The following is a 23,736-nucleotide window of genomic DNA, read 5'->3' as shown; positions in this document are numbered from 1 at the left end:
TGACACCTTAATTTTGGATGATCATATTACTAGGTAGAGTAAGTATCCTTGTGGCCGTTATGTCAACAGTGTCACTCTGCTGATACTCTGCCTTCTTGTCAGGAGATATTATTTTGTCACGTAGTTCAGATCAAAATGGAAAAGTCAATGCGTTTCATTAGGTGAGCATTTGCTGTAGCCTCCCAGCTCAGGCTGTGCTGATGGACTAATAGATTTTGGTGTTGTGTGAGTTCAGAAATGTTCCCGACAACTTTAACCTTCTGGCTGAAAGCTAAAGCATCAATAATGCAGGGAAAGGGGCCCTTCCAGCTTTACAAGGAATGAGTTGTTCCATGCAAATATGTTCTGCTGTTCCAAAGGTATAAACAAGAGAGTCCAGGGGCATTTTTCAACTGCTGAAGGGTGCCTCAGTGTTGACGTGTGATGTAATTGCATCTCGGCAGGGCCTTTGAAGCAGGGTTGCTAACATTGATAGCTAACCAATGTTTCATTACCTAGTCTTTGCAGGACACTTTGTGCCTGCCTGCCAGCTTTATAATTGTTTGCATTAGCTTTTCCTCTCCTGGAGTGGACAAGAGATGGACTTGAGATGTTATTTCAAATTTACAAATAGTGTTTTTTTTTCTTAGTGAGTTGGAAGAACTCTTTGTATGAAGAAAATTAGCATGTTTCCTGCCATATATAGAGCAGATATTTTTTCCCCAGTTGTTTTTGTATCTTTGAATATAGTGCTCTTTATCTTATAGATTTTCCAAGTGACTATATTTGTGCCTTCTAGGTTTTAGATCATGCTTAGAAATGCTTTTTCCACTCTAAAATTATAAACATATTCACCTGTGTTTTCTTCACGTATGTTTATGATTTCATTGTTTCTAAGGCTTATGTTTTAGAAGCTAGTTAAGGAGGCACAACTAGCTTCTAAAACATAAGCCTTAGAAACAATGAAATCGTAAACATACGTGAAGAAAACACAGGTGAGTTAAGGAGGCACAGGAAAAGGCAATGGCACCCCACTCCAGTACTCTTGCCTGGAAAATCCCATGAATGGAGGAGCCGGGAAGGGCAGAGTCCATGGGGTCACTGAGGGTCTGACACGACTGAGCGACTTCACTTTCACTTTTCACTTTCTGCATTGGAGAGGGAAATGGCAACCCACTCCAGTGTTCTTGCCTGGAGAATCCCAGGGACGGGGGAGCCTGGTGGGCTGCCATCTATGGGGTCACACAGAGTCAGACACGACTGAAGTAACTTAGCAGCAGCAGCAGCAAGGAGGCACAAAAGAAGGGAAATTCATGAAGAACTAAGCTGGAGGCAAGGAGACTGGTTAACAGATAATTTAGTATCTGGGCAAAAGAGGTAGAGGTCCTGAACTAAGAAGTAGTAGTGGAGGGTAGGAGACAAATCAACAGTTGACAAATTAGAGGACTTGGTGACCAATTGAATAATGACAGAGAGTGAAATATGTGTGACTAGAGCCACTGGGTGTATGGTCATCCTTTACCAATAAAAAGCAGGAGGAGGAGGAGGAGACGTGGGGATTCGGTAACAAGTGAAGGTTTGAGCGTGTTGAGTCATCTCCTGCTGCGGCCCGTAGCTAAGTGAGCAGCTGTAATGACAAAGGTGCAGACGTACCCTGGAGGCTGGTGATGGGCGGTGCTCTCTGTCAGGCTTTCCTTTTAGCACGTGGGCACAGAATGGCAGGCACAAATCACTATCTCTTCAGTTATTAATGTGTTCCATTATCTGTATAGTCTTTAGAAAGTCTATTATAAGAATACTTTTCAGTGCCTAAGAATCATAATCATAAACACTGAGTGTACACTCAAGAGGAGCCATGTTTTTCAGATGAGCCTTTGAGATTCTAATGCTTGGCTAAGAGCAAGCTAAGACTGACTGCATAGCAAACAGTAGTGATGTCTCTGGATCTACCTACCAGGAGCTAAGGCTAAGTTGGGAAGGCCCTGACAACCACCTTGGCCAATGGAAAAGTTAGAGGGAAAGGGGAAAATAGAGAATAACATGTATGATGTTTTTGCTCCATGTTCCAGCGGAAGCTTGGAGTCCAGGTCCCAAAACACCCAACGCATTCTTGCAATATGAGCGGATGGGAGGATTTCTGTAAAGTCTCAATTAGTGGAAGGGGATGTCCTTCCTGGCCTGATTTCCAAGTTTCCCTGCTGCCCAGAGTAGTTTGCCTTTAAAGACAGAAATCTGCTCTTCGTTGGAGCCTGATAAAGGCCTGGGTGGTCTGCATGGGTCATTACACATAGCTGTACAAGTTGAAATAAGCATTCAACAGAGTGATAATTATGCTCCTCTTAGACATGAGATTGTCTGAATTAAAAATCTCTCTGAATGAAAATGCAAATCAAAACCACTATGAGGTACCATTTCATGCCAGTCAGAATGGCTGCGATCCAAAAGTCTACAAGCAATAAATGCTGGAGAAGGTGTGGAGAAAAGGGAACCCTCTTGCACTGTTGGTGGGAATGCAAACTAGTATAGCCACTATGGAGAACAGTGTGGAGATTCCTTAAAAAACTGGAAATAGAACTGCCTTATGATCCAGCAATCCCACTGCTGGGCATACACACTGAGGAAACCAGAAGGGAAAGAGACACGTGTACCCCAATGTTCATCGCAGCACTGTTTATAATAGCCAGGACATGGAAGCAACCTAGATGTCCATCAGCAGATGAATGGATAAGAAAGCTTGGTACATATACACAATGGAGTATTACTCAGCCATTAAAAAGAATACATTTGAATCAGTTCTAATGAGGTGGATGAAACTGGAACCTATTATACAGAGTGAAGTAAGCCAGAAAGAAAAACACCTATACAGTATACTAACGCATATATATGGAATTTAGAAAGATGGTAACAATAACCCTGTGTATGAGACAGCAAAAGAGACACTGATGTATAGATCAGTCTTATGGACTCTGTGGGAGAGGGAGAGGGTGGGGAGATTTGGGAGAATGGCATTGAAACATGTATAATATCATGTTTGAAACGAGTCACCAGTCCAGGTTTGATGCACGATACTGGATGCTTGGGGCTGGTGCACTGGGATGACCCAGAGGGAGGGTATGGGGAGGGAGGAGGGAGGAGGGTTCAGGATGGGGAACACAGGTATACCTGTGGCGGATTCATTTCGATATTTGGCAAAACTAATACAATATTGTAAAGTTTAAAAATAAAATTAAAAATTAAAAAAAAGATTTTTTACAAAAAAACAACAACAACAAAAAAATCTCTCTGAATGAAGTGCTTAGGAGTTTTAAGACTCAGGGGAGTGTTTTTCCTCTGTCACCTCATGATGTTGCATTGTTCTCTTTGGAAGGATTCAAAAATGTGTGTGTGTGTTTTCTGATTTTGTGTGTGTGCTCAGTTGCTCAGTCGTGTCCAACTCCTTGCGAGCCCGTGGTCTGTAGCAATTTCCCAGGCAAAAATCCTAGAGTGGTTGATCATTTCCTTCTTCAGCGGATCTTCCCAACCCAGGGATCGAACCTGAGTCTCCTGTATTGGCAGGCAGATTCTTTACAATGGAGCCACCTGGGAAGCCTTTTCTGGTTTTACTTACTTGTTTTTCCAAATATGTTTGCAGCCAAATTACTCCTTAAAAACAGGGCATCTAGCCAATTTCTTTTTTTGATCTGGTTGAGTGAAACTGGATACTTTAGCTTTTTTAATTTACTGAGATTCCTGGTTTCCCCATTTACTCATCTGTCTCACACGTACACACAGATACACACACACACACACACACACACACGGAGCAAACATAGACCACTGTCCACCAAATGTCTGTCATCATTCTTAGCTCTGTCTTGTCAATAACTGAAATGTTTTATCTGTTTCTTTCTGAAAATAAGTAACTCTGAAGAATTTCTATCACTAGTATGTCTGGAGTGGGTTGCCATTTCCTCCTCCAGGGGATCTTCCTGACCCAGGGATTGAACCTGCATTTCCTTTGTCTCTTACATTGCAGATGTATTCTTTACTGCTTGAGCCATCGGGGAAGCCCATACTAGTAGGCCAGAAAGTCAAAAACAAAATATTAGATATGGGGAAACTAGACTGGCAAAGATCTTATATTCTTGAGTGGAGGGGGAGCTGATGAGCTTTGGCAGCTTGTATTATTCCAGGATAAAACCCATCTGTGTTACAGGATGGCCAGAAGCTTCTCTCCCCATTCACTCCTTGGGATTCTTTAGGCCTCATGGGTTCAGCATATTTGGTTAAACTGAAGTCTATGTATATTAAATTCTATCTGTTAAATGTCCCTCTCTAAGAAAAAAAAATATTTTGGGGACATTCATTTATTTGTTTAAATTAAAAAGTTATGGGTATAAATAAGAGTAATTCATAGGATTTGATTTCCTTTATAATCCCCATGGGTTTAAAAATGAACCCCCCCAAAAAAAAGTGTGGGACCACTGTTTTAAAAATAACAATAATTTGCCGTTTTCAATTTATCTTACAATCATCATCTTACTTTAGATACTTTGATTTTCTGTCTCTCTTAGAACATAAAAGAGGCAAAAATAATTTCCTACAAGAAAATCCTTCTTTCTGTATTTCCTCTAAGGGCTTATGTGAAACACAAAGCAGAAATTACAATGACATAAATATTAATTCTGTTGACCCACATAGAGCGTAAGGAGCGTATTCTGAATCCTCTTTGTGTTTCATTACATCCTGTTGTGGGTTTCTGTCAGGCTTCATTAGGAAGGAGAGGCTCGATGTTGTCACACGTGGATGCACTGGGTTCCCTCCTCCTCTGTGGGCCCGATGGTGCCTGCAGCTGCCACCTGGGCGCGAAGCCCGTACTGCAGCACTTATTTTGCCTGCGTTCTCTGTGGGTACCGTTTCTTAGTGTGAATCTCCTCCACTAGATGGGAGAATTACAGGCATTCTTTGTCAACATCCAGCCCCAGCCTTCATTAAAACCCCTTGGATCTTTATGTACCTGGCGCTCAATAAATGTTTATTGAGGAAATGAGTAAAAGTGGGAAATCCTTGTAAGAACAGGCTTGAAATTTCCATCACGGCACATCAGTATCAAAATGTTCTTTTTAGCTCAAAATCTCCCACCCATGCTAGGAGCTACCTCTGGTTCTGCTCAGTTATTTCAAGATATTAGGTGAAATTATTAATGACAATAGAATAGAAGCAACTTAAAAATGCTTGTGGGTTTTTTTTTTTTTTTTTTTTTTTTTTTTTTTGCCTTTCACCTTCCCCTTCCCCTCCTTTCTTGCTTTTTCAAGTAGGAAGATATCCAGGTAAAGGGAATCTTCCTCTACTTCCAGGAACAGTAGTATTTTTCATGAAAATGACTACTATGTACTAAAATGTAGTTGGTTCCCTGACTCCTCTTTTACTCTGCTGTGGTCATGTTGAAGTTGAAAGCTGACTATGGTATATAAAAGTTTTGGGGGCAGCTTGCCATATTCGTGCACAGACCAGTCTATAGACCATGCCAGACACCAAACATCAGATCCTGGGCAGAGGAAGGGAATGTCCACGAAAGCCTGCTAAGGTACATTTCTTAAACTGAGAAAATTTTCTTGCCCTAAATTAACCTTTAGATGGCCTCTGCATTTAGTTGTTGTTCAGTCGCTCAGTCATGTCCTACTCTTTGCGATCCCATGGACTGTAGCATACCAGGCTTCCCTGTCCTTCGCTATCTCCCAGAGTTTGCTCAGATTCATGTCTATTGTGTCAGTGATGCTATCTAACCATCTCATCCTCTGTCATCCCCTTCTCCTTCTGCCCTCAATCTTTCCCCGCATCAGAGTCTTTTCCAGTGAATCAGCTCTTTGCATCAGGTGGCCAAAGTATCAGAGCTTCAGCATCAGTCCTTCCAGTGAATATTCAGGGTTGATTTCCTTTAGGATTGACTGGTTTGATCTCCTTGCTTTACTAGGACTAAAAATTCAGTTTTAAAAAGCAAAGGTTTTATAGGCACAAGCTTAAGCAACCTAATTTTGGATCAGTCACCACATCTTCCAGTTCTTGGGTTCTCACTCACATGCTCAGTGACCTGAAGTTAGGTGCTTAGTCTCCCTGTACCTACATTTCATCGAAAGAAATAGAGAACAAAATCTTCCCAATTCAGCCAGCAGAGCTCTGTGGGCTCATCAGTGATAGGAAATGCAAAGAAGACTTTATGCATTTATTCTGCAGACTTGCATTTATGGATTTGTAAGGCTATACATTTATTCTGCATCGCTTCTTCCCGTTCCTTTGCCTCCTTCCTCCACCTTCTCTGGAAGAACCTGCCAGTTTTCAGGGTAGGGAAATGGGCCATGTTCCCAAGGAATGCCTGTGTGGCCTGCCGAACCTTGCTAGGTTTTGAAAGCAGAGTGTGTGACTGCTTACGCCACTTGATCAGCCTTGACAGGCAGCATTGAGAAACTTCAAACCTTCCTGACAACCAGCGGTGCATCCAGCCTGCAGGGTGTCTGATTACATTCCATCACATCTTCTCCCCAAGTGTGAAAATTAATGTTATTCAATTTAGGCTGATTTTCTCTGCCTGAAGAGCCAGAGCTGATGACAGACCTGTATCTTGGTCACATGTTGATGTCCAGTCTCTAACAAGCAAACGTGGCTTATGATTTTCACGTCATTGGTTTTTAAATTATTTGCTTACTATTCCTGTTTGAGGGTTGAAAAATCAAGTGTCTTCAACTTCATTATGATCTGTGTTCCTTGCACTCATAGCTAGATGGATGGATGGAAAAAGCACAGACTGAAACCCATTTGCATTTCATGTGGCATCAGGGACCCTTCGCTTTCACTGACAATTCAGAGCCAGGAAATCCACGTTCAGGTCTCAGCTCAAATTAAATGGCAGTTACTCAGAGAAGGCTGCCTGAGATAAGATCCAGTCTTTTATATCTCCCTCCAGTCCCCTGTTCCCTTTGTAAACACTCATCATACTGTAAATAAGGAACCATTTGGATGACCATTTTCTCCTTTCCCTTTCTAAACTGTCCATACCATGAGGGCATGGACCCTGTCATTCTCACCATTTTAGTCTCAGGTTACTATGTTTCCAGAAGCTGGCACAGGGCCTGGTGCTTGGAAGCATTAAGCACTTGTTGGATGTTGAATGAAATGATGACCATTATCATTTTGTCCAAAACAGTTATTAGCTACCTACTATGAATGAGCTGTGTTCTAGACCATCGTTCAGGAAACTCTTTCCATAAAGGGACAGCATGTAAATAAGTCTAGGCTTGAGGGCCGCAGCTACTCAACTCCGTCCCTATGGTCTGAAAGTCACTATAGATGAGCCATGGACAGATGGTGTGGCTGTACGCTGGGTTCAGCCTGCAGGCCATCATGTGTGGACTTCTGTTTTAGGCGCTGGTTATGGAGAAGTAACTTAGCATGCATGCATATGGAGGAGGAAGGGAAAGGAGAAGCCCCAACAAAGAAGGAGGATGGAAAATAACTTCAGAAATATTTATTAGATCTTATTTTGGTAATTGTCCCAATTTATAAATCAGGATTTAATTGTTATTTTCTTTTCCTGGTAGGCTTTTAGTCATCTTTTACTTCATTCCTAATTAGGTGAGCATGGTTATTTCACATGAGATTAACTGAGACACGTATGAATGCAGTTACAAGCCTTTGTTAGCCCTGTGGGAATCCATAATTAGCTAATGGTGGAAACAGGGCTGGGCAGGGTAGTCCTGTGGTTAGCCACCGGTGGTAGCCTCCTGGGTGCCGAGGTCTTAGGGGTCCCTCTCCCAGCAGGGCCATTAATCTTCCCATAAGCATCCTGCTGTGAGGTGAGGTCTACAGTTCTTGAGTTGAGGAGTATCTGAGTGGCTGTAAGTCTGGTTACCAGCGGTGCATGTATCCTCTGAACTGGAGCTCGTTAAAAGCCATCTGATGGCCATTATGAGTGACAGTGATTTCAGAGGCTGTTGATCTGATGGTTCAAAGTTTACCTTTACGTGGAGTTGCAAGTGTGCTCCCTCATAATCTAGCCTTCAGGTCCTGGTTCAGATCATGCAAAAAACGGTGAGGTGGCCACCGCGGATTGAGCACTTCCTGTCCACCAAGCGCAGTGCTGACCTCTGACAGTGTGCAGTCCCGGTTCATCCTGCAAGCAGCCCTGTGAAGTGGGTATTACAGGTCTTTAACGGGTGAGCGAACTAGGGCACAGGAAGGCTAAGGAACTTGTCCATGGTCATACAGGCAGGTAAGTGGAGCAGACAGGCATTGAACCCAGGGCATCCTGATTCTCGAGAGCTGCTTCCTGTGTACCAGGCATTGGAGACAGGTAGCAGAGTTGAATTCCCAATGATTTTAGAGCTCACTTAGCGTGGCCTCCATGCTTCATTAAAGAAGAAACTGTGACCAAAGATGATTAAACGATTTGTCCAAGGCCCCCTCAGTACTTGATGCAAGACCATGATAAGAATAGGGACCTCCTTTTTCTTATGTTGTTTTTTTTTATCCTTTCCAGCCTCCAAAGGTCATCTCTGTTGGCTCTGGGAGTAATAAGAGATTTCACATTTTTTACCTAGAGAAGAATCCAGCTTAGTAAGCAAACATAAATAATTCTTGTACTAGAATTTCTACTGCAAATTATTTAGCCCAGTACTGTAACTTAATGATAGTGTATTCAAGTCATCTCAAATGAGTTCTAGCTACTGGAATGAACATTTTATGTTTCTTAACCTTTTACATCTGTCTTTGAACCTGAGCCAATTATAATAAAAAGCCTTGCTGGATAATTCAGTATATCTCCTCAGATACTAAAACAAGAAAATTGTTGAGACCAGCCTAGAATCGTAAAAGTTTTCTCAAAACATCTATGAAATTAAACTCTTTGTTCTCTGGATGATAAGAATAAAAAATAAACAAATTATAATAAGTAACCCTGGGGTGTGGTTTCTTACAATTAGTTTTTGAAATTATTTTTGGTTCATGAATTGGAAGGAGAATATGCGGTTGTATCTTAATGGAATCCAAGAACTTTGAGGGGACAAAGTGTTTCTTTTAAGTTCAGAAAATTTGGTCTTGGACCATTAAAAATAAGCTTGCATCTGCTTCTAATTTGCTTCTTGCCGACAAAGACTGTGGTTTGGTAGAAAGAAGAAGAAAAGGATCTGCTCAAAGCAAGTTATGAAATTGACAATGGAAGAGCTCGCAGAAGCTAAAGGAAGGGAGAATCTGTAATTGCAGGTGACTCATTTCTTTCTCCCTGATCAGTAGATTAAACCACTTCCGTTCCCACATATAACAGTTTCCCCAGCATCTACTTTTTTCACCCAGGTTTTGGTGTTAAGCCGTATCTGCCATTCAGAGGTCCCGTTTAGAAAGCATAGTTTTATTATACATATTATAATAACGCCTTGAAGTGAAAGTGAAGTGTTAGTCTCTCAGTTGTGTCCAACTCTTTGCAACCCCGTGGCTGTCACCTGCCAGGCTCCTCTGTCCACGGGATTCTCCAGGAAAGAATACTGGAGTGAGTTGCCATGCCCTCCTCCAGGGGATCTTCCCAACCCAGAGATCAAACCTGCCCAACATTGCAGGCAGGTTCTTTGCCATTTGAGTCACCAGGAAAGCCCTTAATTAAACCAAATATAGGTTTATAACACGTACCTATATGTTCATACAGTAAAGTTTACACATTTTAAGTGTACAGTGCGATGAGCCGTGACAGCTGTCACAGTCCAGCCCCCGTGCAGGTCGAGCGCGAGCAGCTCTGACCTCTGCAGTGAAAGGCCTCCCCTCACCATCTGTCCCCCTGCCTCACATCTTACTCCCTTCAGGTCGTTGGTCTCTGCATTATGTCCAGGCTCTGTGGTTGTTTTCTGCAGGGGCAGCAAAATTGTCTGGTAGGTTCTGACTTTGTCATACTTGGAAACAGACGTGTCTGTTGTTTATCATTTTGTATGAAGAAGAGAGAAGGCAAAAAAGGACTTCTGTGGAGATTATAGAAAGCGTAAACCATCAGGTTTCGTTGACAATCGATTCATGCGTGGGTGTATAGTCAAAATCAAATGCCCTATGCGTCCTGACATTTTTAATGCATTGCATAATTTATTATGCTGTCTGCAGTGACACAGAAGTAGCAGTACGTTTTTACTTCACGTTAAAAATATAAAATGGAAGGTCAAACAGCGCATGAGGAGGCTGAGCCGGGCGAATGGATGTATGAATATAGAAGGTTTCGCTGAGTAAGTTTGCAGGTTGTGTATATATTTAGGCAGGTTAAAAAATACCTATGAATTATACTTGAAGGTATAAGTACAGTTTCTAAAATTAAAATGCAGTACTGAAAATGATTAGATTAGAAAAAGTTATATTGACAGAGCTTTTACTGCTATTCAGATATTTTACCAAATCCATACCTGAAATATTTTACATTGGGTGCTATAAAAAGCACTTTGCGGTATTAAACTCACTTTCTGGATACTAAAGAGCAACAGATAAATAGAGTATGGTAAGACCAAATGTGTTGTTTTCCTCAATTAGATCAATAGATTTTGTGGTTTAAGTTTGTTACTTTCCAGGGAAAAGCAACTGAAAAGGATTATTTTTGAATTTTTAAAGATTGAGGTAGAATTTGATCGTGAATTAATAGAACACTCATTCAGTGAGGTGTTGCCTAAACTTTTTATATTTCTGCCCATAGGAAACATTTCTACTATCTTAGATCCCTAAAATCCTACAAAGATAGAAGGATTTAGACGCAGTATAAAGTAAGTCCAGGAGGTGGAAGGATTAACTCGGACGTTGGCCACTGTCCCTGGAGTACAAGTAGAAAACTGTCAAGACTCGTGAAAGAACTACTTTCCCCCTCAAAGGGTATGAGTGCAGGTTCTCCCGTGCAGGAGAGGTCTCCTTGATTGCAAGAATCTGTGTAGCCTTCAGTGTGGGCCTGGAAAACAGATTTGTATGTTAGAGTAATTTAGCTGCCATGTTGCTGCTGTTTAGTCGCTAAGTTGTGTCCACCTCTTTGTGACCCCATGGGCTGTAGTCCACCAGGCGCCTCTGCCCATGGGATTTCCCAGGCAAGAATACTGGAGTGGGTTGCCATTTCTTTCTCCATTTGTAAAAGGGAAAATTTCTATTTTCTTTTTAACTTTGGGCAATGAAGACTGAATGAATCCTTCACACATAAGGCTTTCCCTCCCATATTGATTGGTTCATTTCTCCAAGTGTCTTCCCTACATTTTAACAGCAGCCATTTCCACAAATCTGTGTTTCCCTTGTAATGTCTGAACTATTGGCTTTCAACCTCAGAGGTCTTATTTAAAGAGAGTTTATCCGGGGACTTCTCTGGTGGTCCACTGGCTAAGACTCCATGCTCCCAATGCAGGGGGGTGCAAATTTGATCCCTGGTCGAGGATCTAACATCCCCCATGCTGAGTGGTGTGGCCAAAATCAAGAAAGAAGAAAAGAACGCTTATCTGGAAGCTCAGATAAAACGCACGAAGCCAAAACAGGTTTCTGGTTAGGACAGGGGTGCATTTGTCAGGAGCCCCTTCCTTCCTAACCTGGCCCAGCATCCCTTTTCTCCCCTCCCCCTCCTCCTCCCAGGACTCTGCAGAACAGAGTTTGGTTCTTAATCTTTCTTATTACAAAATTCGTTTTGAAACAGTTCACTCTCAGCCATTTAAAGCAAACCCTGGGTAGAGTGTTCTGTGTTTGTTCACAGACCTATTTAGCCGCCCACTCACAGCCCCTGTCTCCCTGTTTCCGGGAACCGTGACAGCACGCATGCGCGTACGAGGATGGCAGGGAGCCCAACAGCCTGGTCTGAAATAATGAGTTTCCTTACCTGAGAAACTTTTATCAGCCCATTTTACAAAGACAGCAAAAAGCCAAACCAGGAGGATATGGGGTCAGCTTTGTATTCTGTCACTTTTGCATTTCTGAATGAATGAGTGTGGCTTTTAAAGGTAGATCATCTCTCAGGTTGTTTTGCATCAGATAAACCTCATGTGAACAGATTACTCTTACATGCTGTAAACAGTGCTCTGTTTGGATTATATAGTTTGGATGTGTCAGTGTGGCTTTCAAACTGGAGTGAGGGAGTGAGGGCAGATGGAAGAAGGAGCTTCCGAGGGCATTAAGAGAATATCTTTGAGGCAGAATGAACCTAAATAGCTTGGCTTATAGTGAAGTACTTGGAGTACCTTCCTCTTGTCTTTCCACTCTCATAACCCCAGCAGAGAGGACTTGCAAATGGATCTGACTCTCCAGTTATTCCATGAATCATAGCCGAACCTTGGAATAGGCTTCTCTGCCACGTCTGCTCAGAATTACAAGATACGGTGCCAGGATGTGGCCAGAGAATCCTGAGGAAGAAGAAACAGGAGGGGACATTTTAAGAAGGGATAACAAGGCAAATAATTATTCAGATGTCTTTCCAGAAGAAGGAGTCCATTTTATCAGCATGGTGGAGCAGTGTCCAATTATCAGAATTGGTGCCATGAGTCCTGGGCAGCCTGTCCTGAGGTCCTTTCTTGGTGGAGGGAATCAGTTCAGTTCAGTTGCCCAGTCGTGTCTGACTCTTTGCGACCCCATGAACCACAGCACGCCGGGCCTCCCTGTTCATCACCAACTCCGGGAGTTCACTCAAACTCATGTCCATTGAGTCAGTGATGCCATCCAACCATCTCATTCTCTGTTGTCCCCTTCTCCTCTTGCCTTCAATCTTTCCCAGCATCAGGGTCTTTTCCAGTGAGTCAGTTCTTTGCATCCGGTGGCCAAGGTATTGGAGTTTCAGCTTCAGCATCAGTCTTTTCAGTGAATATTCAGGACTGATTTCCTTTAGGATGGACTGGTTGGAGCTCCTTGCGGTCCAAGTCCTTTTTTGGTGGAAGAGAGCATAGAGGTGTAAAGAAAGAACAGTGAATATGTTAGTGACCTTTTGGTTACAAAAAGAAAAATTTGATTGGGCTAGCTTAGCCCTGGATAAGAGAACTATTATTGTTGGGTTTGGGTTTTTTTTGTTTTTGTTTTTGTAGTATCCTTGTATGTGAAGGAGGCCCTAGGCGAGATGTGTAGACACGCTTCACACAGGCCAGGGGCCCAGGCCAGCCTGTCTGTGAGAATCCAAGGGGAGATGGTTTGGGGGGACTTCCCTTTCCCTCTCCCCTTCCTACCATGGCCTCTCCATGTCCATCTGCTTGATTCTTCACCCTCTGCATGTACACTCTCTGTCCGGCGCGCATGTGGGATGTGGTCCCTGGCCTCAGAGCTGGGCTGCCGGTCTGTGTCAGCATCCCCCTCGCCCAGGCGCCCCCTCATGCAATTCCAGACGTTTCACTTGGCCTGGCTTGGGTCACAGGGCCCTTCAGGTTTGCTCCTGTCGCATGGAGAGTGGGATTGGGGATGCGAAGGGCTTTGTAATGCAGACGCGGCTGCTTGGAATTTAGCCCTGCAAAACGGGGACCATAGTAGACATTTTTCCAAGTGCAGAGTTCTCTGAGCAGCCACTGTGACAGCCGTCTACTCCAGGTAAAGATGTACTTGCCTCTTTATATAGATAAGTATAGAGTTAATTTACAACTTCTTATTAGTTTCAGGTGTACAGCAAAATGATTCAACTTTATGTATATACATATATAAATATATATGTGTATATATGTATATATATGATATATTTGTATCATCATCCTTTTCAGATTCTTTTTCATTATAGGTTATTGTAAGATACTGAGTATATTCCTGTGCAGTACAGTCCATCCTTGTTGGTTATCTATTTTATATACAGTAGTGTGTATGTATTAATCCTAAACTCCTAATTTATTAATATCTCCCCCCCACACACAAGCACCATCCCCTTTGGTAACCATAAGTTTGTTTTCTATGTCTATGACTCTATTTCTGTTTTATAAATAAGTTCTTTTGTATTTTTTTTCTTTAGATTCCACATATAAATTACATTCTGTGATATTTGGAAAGGGACCTCTCTTTTGCCTTCCAAGCATTCTAGTGAATTAGTCACCCCTTGGTCACGCTGGTGGTAGCCAGACTCCTCTGTCCTTCCAGCTATATTGGGCTTAGGGGAAAACTTATCAAAAAACCTTTATATCAAGAACGGCCTATAACAACCTAGAGAGGTGGGAAGGGGTGGGAGATAGGAGGGAGGTTTAAAAGTGAGGGAATATATGTGTACCTATGGCTGATTCATGTTATGCAGAAACCAACACAATACTGTAAAGCAATTATCCTTCAATTAAAAGTAAATAAATTAAAAAAAAGAAAGGCCTAGAAAATTAATTCCTGCTTGAGAAGGGCCAGTTTGTAGCTTTGCTCCCCTCATCAGCTCCAGCCATAAGTTGGAGCTCTGCATTAAAAACCAGCAGCACATTTAGTAGAGAAATGCAAATCAAAGCTACAGTGAGGTATTTGCTCACACCGATCAGAATGGCCATCATCCAAAAAATCTACAAGCAATAAATGCTGGAGAGGCTGTGGAGAAAAGGGAACCCTCTTGCACAGCTGTGGGAATGTAAATTGATGCAGTCACTATGGAGAACAGTATGGAGATTCCTTAAAAAATTAGGGGAAAAAACTACCATATGACCCAGCAATCCCACTACTGAGCATATACCCTGAGAAAACCATAATTGAAAAAGACACAGGTACCCCAGTGTTCATTGCAGCACTGTTTACAATAGCTAGGACATGGAAGCAACCTACATGTCCATCAGTGGATGAATGGATAAAGAGGTTGTGGTACATATATACAATGGAATATTACTCAGCCTTTAAAAGGATTGAATTTGAGTCCATTCTAGTGGGGTGGATGAATCTAAAGCCTATTATATAAAGTGAAGTAAGTCAGAAAGAGAAAAACAAATATCATATATTAATGCATATATAAGGAATCTAGAAAAATGGTATTGATGAACCTATTTACAAAGCAGGAATAGAAACACAGACATAGAGAATAGACTGGATCCAGCAGGGGAAGGAGAAGTGAAGAAGTGAACTCACTCAGTCGTGTCCGACTCTTTGCAACCCCATGGACTGTAGCCTACCAGGCTCCTCAGTCCATGGGATTTTCCAGGCAAGAGTACTGGAGTGGGTTGCCATTTCCTTCTCCAGGGGATCTTCCCAACCTAGGGATCAAACCTGGGTCTCCCGCCTTGTAGGCAGATGCTTTACCATCTGAGCTACCAGGGAAGCCCAAGGGGAAGGAGAGGATGGGACAAATTGAGAGAGTAGCATTGAAACATATAATATACACTACCATATGTTAAATTTTGAAAGTGGAAGAGGAGAGTGAAAAAGTTGGCTTAAAACTCAACATTCAGAAAACTAAGATCATGGCATCCAGTCTCATCACTTCATGGCAAATAGATGGGAAAACAATGGAAACAGTGACAGACTTTATTTTTGGGGGGCTCCAAAATCACTGCAGATGGTGACTGCAGCCATGAAATTAAAAGACGCTTGCTCCTTGGAAGAAAAGCTATGACAAACCTAGACAGCATATGAAAAAGCAGAGACATTACTTTACCAACAAAGATCCGTCTAGTCAAGGCTATGGTTTTTCCAGTGGTCATGTATGGATGTGAGAGTTGGACTGTAAAGAAAGTTGAGCGCCGAAGAATTGATGCTTTTGACCTGTGGTGTTGGAGAAGACTCTTGAGAGTCCCTTGGACTGCAAGGAGATCCAACCAGTCCATCCTAAAGGAAATCAGTCCTGAATATTCACTGGAAGGACTGATGCTAAAGCTGAAACTCCAATACTTTGGCCACCTGATACGAAGAACTGACTCATTAGAAAAGACCCTGATGCTGGGAAAGATTGAAGGCGAGAGGAGAAGGGGATGACAGAGGATGAGATGGTTGGATGGCATCACCAACTCAATGGACATGAGTTTGAGTAAGCTCCAGGAGTTGGTGATGGACAGGGAAGCCTGGTGTGCTGCAGTTCATGCGGTCGCAAAGAGTTGGACACGACTGAGCGACTGAACTGACTGACTGACTGGTTATATGTTAAATAGATAGCTAGTGGGAAGCTGCTATATGACACAGGATCCCCAGCCTTGGGCTCTGTGACAACCTGGAGGGGTGGGTGAGGTGACAGGGAGGTTCAAGAGGGAGGGGACATATATGTATACATATGACTGATTCGCATCATAGTATGGCAGAAACCAGCACAACATCGTAAAGCAATTGTCCTCCAGTTAAAAATAACAACAACAAAAACCCAGCAGTGCAGGGCACGGTGCCCTGACACTTCCACTGCCAGACCCCGCAGCCCAGGCTCCACCCTCAGTGTTTCTCCACAGAGGTTACTAGGATGCATCACCCTGTGCTTCAGCCAGCAGTTAAGCTTGGTGCTCAAATCGTAATTGCAGGAACACTTGCAACAGTCAGTCCACTGCAGACTTTGCCCAGAACTGGCAAAGGTGAAGGGTAAGACGGGAGGGGAGCTTCTTTGAATTCTAGACCCAGTTCTCATTTCCATCGACTTCTGCTCTTTTTCAAGCCAAGAGATGACCCTATGGGTAGAGACGCAAAAGAAGCTACCATTAGACCTGTCACAAGTGCCATAGCTCATGTTGCTTCAGATTTTCCAGTTGGCAAATGGAGTTGATGTGAGGATTCATGAAATGAGGTTGTGTGGTAAAGCTGAAGGCACAGTTCCTGGGGCAGGAGAAGCACAGTGTCATGCGTCTCAGCTCTTGTTGTTTATTAAGTGTCTGTTAAATGCCAAGCCCCACGGTAGGTATTTTATGTGCTAAGTCACTTCAGTCATGGCTGACTCTGTGCGACCCTATGGATGGGTCCGTGGGATGCTCCAGGTAAGAATACTGGAGTGGGTTGCCAGTCCCTTCTCCAGGGATCTTCCCAACCCAGGGAGCGAACCCATGGCTCTTATGTCTCCTGCATGGGCAGCTGGATTCTTTACCACTAGTACCACCTAGGTCGTCAGTTTAATTCTCACAACATTCCTGCAAAATCACTTCTTAGTTGCATCGGAGGAGATGGAGTCTGCACAGGGGAAGTCACGTGTTCAAAGTGAGCCAGCCTGTGAAGGTGCCAGAATCGTACCAGGTCAGCCAGCTACAAAGCCCATGCCATCGCTGTGGTTTCCAGAGTCAACAGTGTGCGAGCAGACATCCTCTGTGTAAATGGGACCGGAGCCATCAGGCTAAACAACGCCCCACTCCACACAGTCGAGGGTAATTCATATCCACTGAATAAACAGACCATTCTGGGCATGAGTTCCCTTGTGTCAACTTGCCTGTTCTAAGAATTCTCAGTATATACCTTGGAGCTTGACCAGAAGTTTAATGTGAGGCTGGTCTTTCTCAAGATCCATCCCGAAGGGCTTCACTAGTAAACTGCAGGGACCTTCCTATGAGATGGTTTGACTTATAGGACTCACCCTTGGCATCTCCCAAGAGATGACTTTTTCAGATGGCCCTGACATACCTAGTCCCTGTGTCTCCAGGGGATTAAGAGGCACAGTGACCCCACCACGTAGGCTCACTGCCTTGGCAGCCCCTCTTCCTCCTACCCTGGGCTTGCGGCAAGGGTCCTCCCTGTGTTGTCATAGAAACTGCGCCAGCATCTCTTAGAGCAGCTGGTCCCAGGGCCTTTGCCTGTGTCCCTGCCTCTCTTCCCACCTGACTAAGAGCAGGGTGCTCTGGCCTACTCACCTTGTAGCCTGAGAATTTATCACACTTTTTGGACAAGAAGAATAGCCTTAGCATGTCATAGTTGATATTTGCTATATGCATATATGCATTTTGAAATAGGTACTGTTGATGAGTAGGTGAGTAGGATCCTTACCTTAAAGACAAGGAAACTGCGGCACAAAGATGTTCATTTATTCTGAGTCACAAAACTGTATAGGAAACTTGATATTAGATTTGTGCTTTTATACCCGGAGAAAAACATGATCCGAAAGGATATGTGCACCTCAGTGTTCATTGCAGCACTGTTTACCAGTAAACATACTGTTTACTGTTTACCTAAATGTCCACTGACAGGGGGATGGATAAAGAAGATGCGGTACCTCTTTATAATGGCATATTACTCTGCCATTGAAAAGAAGGAAATAATGCCATTTGCAGCAACATGGATGGACCTAGAGAGTGTCATACTGAGTAAAGCAAATCAGAGAAAAAGACATATCATATGGTATCTCTTATATGTGGGATATAAAAAGAAATGATACAAATAAGCTTATTTACAAAACAGAAAGAGACTCACAGACTTAGAAAACGAACTTATGGTTTCCGAAGGGGAAGGGATAGTTAGAGACTTTGGGAAGATCATGTATACACTGCTACATTTGAAATGGATAACCAACAAAATCTTACTGTATAGCACATGGAACTCTGTTCAGTGTTATGTGGCAGCCTGCATGGGAGTGGGATTTGGGGAAGAATGGATACATGTATATGTATGGCTGAGTCCCTTCACTCTTCGCCTGAAACTACAACATTGCTAATCGGCTATACTCCAATACAACATAGAAAGTTTAAAGTGTTTAAAAAAAAATTATAAGACAACTATGCTCCAGTAAAAGTTAATTAAAAGAAAAAAGATTCATGCTTTTGTCCAGTACTCTGAATCCTCCACATAGCAAATAATTAATATTTGCAAAAAGATACACATGCAGTATCAATCGCCGTATACTGAGATGATGATATGACCCGTGACATACTTAAACCTGTGCCATGATGAGCTGGGTAGCGATGGTGCTCTCCCAAACCTCCTGTTCTGTCATTCCGGAGGTCTTCACCCCTCATGCTTGTACAGCGGAGGCATGAGGCACTTTGCCTGTGGATGTGCATTACAGAGGTGTGGTGAGGGTTCTGGCTCTCCCACTGACGAGCGTCACCTCTGTGGGCACATTACTTATTCTCCACTGGAAAATGGGAATCCTAACAGTGCCTCCCTCGTAGAGTACGTTGAAAGGAGAGATCATGAATGGAATAATGAAAGGGAATAATGTAAGTCACCATTCCTGGGACACAGTAGCCATTCACAAACACAAGTTGTCATGAACATTGTCTTTAAAATGGGAGCACTTCCTGTCAATGGACAAGGAGTTCTGAGCCAGTGTGAATGACATTAACATTGCTTCAACCTGAAGTTTAAGGTCATCAAACTCAGGGCAGAGATGTCTGAACCCAGGAATTCCAGAGCTAATGCACTCTCCCCCCCAGTACCCACATCTTTGTCCTGATGTGCCAACTGTGAGATTCAGGGAGCCTGGGCAGAAGAAGGGAGCCAGAGACCTTCAAGGTCAGTACCAGCCATCTGATGAGTGGTGGCTTCAGAGGTGAAATGGACCGCTGCATAGCAAAGCCTGTCAGGAGACCCCAAGGAGGCCAAATGCTAACTGCTAACAAGAGCTGCCATTTATTGTACTGTTGGCAGTGAACTTGGCACCCAGTAGAGATTCGTTCACTTATTTATTCATTCAACAACACTTACTGAGCCAGGCAATGGTCTAGGCTCAATAATGACCTAAAGAGACAAAGATCTATCTGTTTCTGTCCTTTTAGTCATTATCTGCATCATCTTTGTCAACAGACTCATCACAACAATTCCATGATGTAGCTTTTATCTTTCCCATTTGATAGATGAAGGTGCTGAGACTCAAAGAGGTTATTCCTTGCCCAAGGCCTCAAAGCTGAAAAGTGATGAGCCTGGGATTTGAATCCAGCTCTTTCAGATGCCAAAGTGCATTCCCTATCCACAGTTTGATACTGCCAATCAAGGGAATAGCAAAAACTGGAATTGTATGTGTTGGGGGAGGGGAGGGGTATTCGTTAATCCAGAAATCCAAGGAGTTGTCCTAGTTGTCATTGTGACAAGGCAGTGTTTGTGATCAACTTGCAAACTGCAAGAAGCTCTAGTTGTGGCTTCTACACTTTGCCTTTGGTCAAACCTGAGGTGTCTTTGCCCTCAACAAAGACAGAAAGTATTAAGGTTAGGTTGATAACCAAGCAGAAACTCTGAAATGCAGTGGTGCATCCCCAGGTCTGCCTGCTGAGAAACTAACCCCTGGGTGCCCTCCAGAGCCTGGACAAGGCCAGTGGGCACCATGCCTGTTCAGATGTTGTCCAAACCCAGGGAGCTAGTGCTCAAATGTCAGTAATTTTGCACAGAAGGCGTGAAATGCTCTGGTCCGCCCGGGGCTGTGGATGGGGATGCCCAGAGCTTCTGGCCCATTTGTTTAGGCCTCTTGCATGCACGGGGAAGGAAGTTTCAGAAGTAGCATCTCATGCCACTGAAAGGGAAAAGGCAGTTGGTCGTTGCAGTGGGATATGAGAGCCGAAAAGTAATGCTCTTTTCTGGGTCAGGATGTTGGTGGCCTCACTTTGTTTTTGAGAGATGCCATTATTTCTCGCCATCACAGCCAGCGCTCTCTTTACAAGTCTGCTCATTCATTCTATCCATTCTGAAGCTGTTCCATTGTAGGCTGATTCCCTTGACATAAGCTCACGGGGCAAGGGCAATGCAGTCAGGCGGGAAGGACATCACGGCAACCGTCAGGAGACCGGCCTTTGTCCCTGGCTCTGCCCCAGCTGGCGGGCACGCTAGGCAAGTGCCTTCACTCCCGGGCTTCCCTTTCCTCACGTGTTAAGCAAAGGGGGCAGAACTGGATGGTGATATATCCTGTGATTCCTCCTGGCTTTAAAATTGTGAGTTGTTTACTGAGTATTAGCTGAAGGATTGATGCTTTTGAACTGTGGTGTTGGGGAAGACTTTTGAGAGTCCCTTTACAAGGAGATCAAATCAGTTAATCCTAAAGGAAATCAGTCCTGAGTATTCATTGGAAGGACTGATGCTGAGGTTGAAGCTCCAATACTTTGGCCACCTGATATGACGAACTGACTCATTTGCAAAGACCCTGATGCTGGGAAAGATTGAGGGCAGGAAGAGAAGGGGACAGCAGAGGATGAGATGATTGGATGGCATCACCAACTCAGTGGACATTAGTTTGAGTAGGCTCCAGGAGTTGGTGATGGACAGGGAGGCCTGACGTGCTGTAGTCCATGGGGTCTCAAAGAGTTGGACACAACAGAGCAAATGAACAACAATAAGCAGCCCTAAAATATCTTCACCCTATATTCAGAACCACATTTTCCCTTCTCCTTACAAGCGGCCTTCCTTCTACTGCTTCAGTGCCTGTAAGACCAGTCCTTGATGTTTGATAACTCTGCTGAATGAATGAGTGGCTATCCAAGGAAATCATGAATGAATGAAACCACTATCACAAGCTTGTACAGCTTCTAGACTTTGGTTCTTAGTGTTTCAGTTTGGTTTGCGAGGAGGACTAGATAACCAGTATGAGGCATTTGAGTATGTGGGCACAGAGAAATCAATTTCTTTTTTTTTCCTCTCTTTTTTATATTTTAAATTATGAAATTATGATAACACATTTATAGGCGACTTGAAAAATACAGAACAAGGTTACATATAGTTCCACTATATGTTACAATTATTTTTTAAGTAGAAAATTAAGATTTTTAGTTGGAGTTTCAGTATTAAACTCTCAAAAAGTAGTAGAATGAATATATAGAAGTAGGATATAGTGGACCTGAAAGCACTATGAAACAGTTCAACATAATTAAGATTTATATATTTTTCACACAACAGTAGGATACAAATTCTATTCAAGTTCCCATAGACTCTAAACTAGGAGACATTGGAACATATCCAGGGACATAAAACAAGGTGCAGAAATTTATGATCTAAAGATATTGAAATCATACAGAGTCTGTTCTCTTATCACTGTGGAATTATATTAGAAATCAATATCAAAAGATATTTGAAAATGACAAACATATTTTCAGATTCTGTGTGACATTTACCAAGAGATATCTTTGACTTAGCCATTGAAAGCCTCAATAAAGTTAAACGACTGAAAAAACACAGAGAGTGATTGCAGAGAAGAAATCATTTAAATGAGAAATTGATATCAAAGATACTTTTAAAAATCCCATGTATGAAGAAGTCAATTTGTAACTATTGTTGTTGCTATTAAATGCCCTGTTTTCTACAACTATGGAAGAGTATGCACAGGGTTTTGTAGCCACCTTTTTTCAACAATGAAGATTTTTTTCCTCATCATGAATAGTCTCTTATTTAGTTTTAATGGCAGCATCCTATTCTATTGTAGGGTTTACTGTATTTTATTTAACCAGTCCCTTAATTTTACACATTAAGTCCATTCAAGTGTCTCCATATTATAAACAGCATATCTAAATATTCTAAGTTACTTTAAAAATAAAATATACAGGCATGTCTCATTTTATTGCACTTTGTTTGGTTGCCTTCCCCCCCCCGCCCCCAAATTAAAGGTTTGTAGTTACAAACCTTTGAGTAAGTCTCTTGGTGCCGTTTTTCTAAAAGTATCTACTCCAGTCCCTATGTCATGTTTTGGTAAATCTCACAATATCTCAGACTTTTTCATCATCATCATACTTGTCATGGTGACGTGATCAATGATCTTTGACAGTACTGTTTTGTTTTGGCCTTTTTTAGCAATAAAGTATATTTTAATTAAAGTATGCAGATTGTTTTTTAGTCACAGTCCTATTACTGCATGCTTGTGCTGTGCTTAGTTGCTTCAGTTGTGTCCGACTCTTTGGAATCCTGTGGACTGTAGCCCGACAGTCTCTTCTGTCCATGGGATTCTCCCACCAAGAATACTGGAGTGGGTTGCCCTTCCCTACTCCAGGGGATCTTCCCAATCCAGGTATTGAACCCACGTCACCTGTGTCTCCTTCATTGCAGGCGGATTCTTTATCCACTGGGAAGCCCGTTGCGTGCTTAGTAGACTACAATATAATCTAAGATCTACTGGACCCAGGGATCAAATCTGCATCTCTTACATCTCCTGCATTGGCAGGCAGGTTCCTTACCAATAGTGCCACCTGGGGAGCCCATAACTTTTATATGCACTGGGAAACCAAAAAAATTTATGTGACTTGCTTTATTATGGTCTGGAGTAGAATCCACAGCATCTCTGAGGTGTGCCTGCATTGCTTTGTAACAGGAGACATGTTTTCCATAAAAAATACTGACCTCATGACACCATGGGCCCTGTCTGCTTGTCAAACGGCGGGCGAGGCTATGGAAGAGCCAGGTGGGAGCGGCAAGGGGGAGGTGCCCTTTGCGCGCCACATGCGGAAAGATGTGATCACCCTCAGTTACAGCATCAGCAGAGGAGAGGAAGGCTGTTTGCACACATCCAGATCAACTTCCCTTTTCCTCTCATGAACAGAACCAAGAGAAAAGGTGAAGCTGGGTTACATGGACGAGGACCCAGCCAGAGACTGGAGGCCTGGATTGAAGCTCCCCTCTGCTGCCTGGCCTCAGAGCGAAAGCTGAACCTCCTGGACTGGGGTTTATTTTTCAGTGAACGGGAGTGTTAGTGTTACCATTAGTATTGCCTGCCTTTCCATCACTGGTTTGGAAGTTAGAAGTGGGGAGCTTGTGAGCCGAAAAGGAAATCATTGGCCCAAGGTTAATTTGAAGGCTTAAAGCAAATGTTGTGCAGAAATGAACACCTGAGAATAGGGGCTCACTAGATCTGTGTGTGTTATGCATCTCTGGAGCTGTGACCTGGAATATATCTAGAGTTAACAGTGGTTTTTAAGAAAATCCTTGCCTTACACACCACCCCTATGAACAAGAAGCAGAAGCAGTAGTTCCAGCCTCCACTTTGTGCATGTTTTTCAACTCCTAATTCTTGCCAGA

The 23,736-nt window shown here is 43.0% G+C and overlaps 1 protein-coding gene across 5 annotated transcripts in view; it reads left to right on the top strand.

Moving 5' to 3' along the window:
• AMOTL1 (angiomotin like 1) overlaps nt 1-23,736 on the top strand; it is a 199,882-nt gene that overhangs the window by 142,863 nt on the left and 33,283 nt on the right. The gene's annotated exons all lie outside the window — the stretch shown is intronic.

This window comes from Bubalus kerabau, chromosome 15 (genome assembly GCF_029407905.1).
Source record: "Bubalus kerabau isolate K-KA32 ecotype Philippines breed swamp buffalo chromosome 15, PCC_UOA_SB_1v2, whole genome shotgun sequence".
NCBI classification, from domain to species: Eukaryota; Metazoa; Chordata; class Mammalia; order Artiodactyla; family Bovidae; genus Bubalus; species Bubalus kerabau.
The sequence above is the reverse complement of the archived record's forward strand: the minus strand, read 5'-3'. Positions and strand labels throughout refer to the sequence as shown.